At 40.8% G+C, this 1,274-nt stretch overlaps 1 non-coding gene across 1 annotated transcript; it reads left to right on the plus strand.

Annotated features, from left to right (window-relative positions):
* The first annotated feature begins 738 nt into the window (after nucleotides 1-738).
* TRNAS-GGA lies at nucleotides 739-810 on the plus strand. Its single transcript has one exon. It is a non-coding gene; the product is annotated as a tRNA-Ser (tRNA).
* Nucleotides 811-1,274: the final 464 nt, after the last annotated feature.

Here is a 1,274-nt window from a genome sequence, read left to right on the forward strand (position 1 = left end):
CACAGTGGAAGAGAGGGTCAAGTACTAGGAAGGTGATTACAGTCTTCTGTCCATTCTTTAGCAACTTCCACTTAGCGGGTAAGATGACAAGACATGCATGTGAGATCAGTCACGCCCAGCTCTTTGTGACCCATGGACTGTAGCCTGCTCAGCTAAATCTTTCCACAGGATTTCCCAGGCAAGAATACTGGAGCGGGTTGTCATTTCTCCTCAAGGGGATCTTCTCGACTCAGGGATCGAACCCGCGTCTCCTGCATTGGCGGGCAGATTCTTTACCACTGAGCCACATACATACATATAAAAGTGTTGATGTGTAACCTAAGTTTATTTTCTCTCTTTGTTTGGCCTTTGAAGAATATAAATATAGCACATAAAAGAAAAACCAACTAAATTTGAAAGCCTAATATCAATAAATATAAATGTACAAGACTGGCCAATGTAAGATAGTAAATGTCAGAGTGGATGGGAAAAAATCAGTTTTATGGTATTTACAAAAAGGTATCTAAAATTAAACATTTGAAATATCATTTATGTGTGGAATCTAAATGGATAAAACTAGTGAATATAAAAACTCTAAACAAATAAAACTAGTGAATATAACAAAACAGAAACAGACGAACAGATATAGAGAACAATTAGTGGTTACCTGTGGAGAGGAAAGTGGATAGGGGCAAGATGGGATAAGGCATTAAGAGGCATAAACGATTATGTTTAAAATAATAAGCTACAATTTGGGCTTCCCTGGTGGCTCAGAGGTTAAAGCGTCTGCCTGGAATGCAGGAGACCCGGGTTCAATCCCTGGGTGGGGAAGATCCCCTGGAGAAGGAAATGGCAACCCACTCCAGTATTCTTGCCTGAAGAATCCCATGGAGGGAAGAGCCTGGTAGGCTACAGTCCATGGGGTCACAAAGAGTTGGACACGACTGAGTGACTTTCTTTTTCTTTCACGATAATATATTTTACAATATGTAGTCAATATATGGGTATAGCCAATATTTCATAATAACTATAAATGGAATGTTATAGGGCTTCCTTTGTGGCTCAGCTGGTAAAGAATCCACCTGCAATGGAGGAGACCCGGGTTTGATCCCTGGGTTGGGAAGATCCCCTGGAGAAGGGGACAGCTACCCACTCCAGTATTCTGGCCATGACTGTATAGTCCATGGGGTCACAAAGAATTGGACACGACTGAGCGACTTTTACTTTCTTTCAGAAAGGAAAAAACACTACTGTAGATGATAAAGATTCCCCAAAAACTACAAATTAAGAAAGAG

The sequence above is a fragment of the Bubalus bubalis genome, chromosome 11 (assembly GCF_019923935.1).
Source record: "Bubalus bubalis isolate 160015118507 breed Murrah chromosome 11, NDDB_SH_1, whole genome shotgun sequence".
Classification (NCBI taxonomy): Eukaryota; Metazoa; Chordata; class Mammalia; order Artiodactyla; family Bovidae; genus Bubalus; species Bubalus bubalis.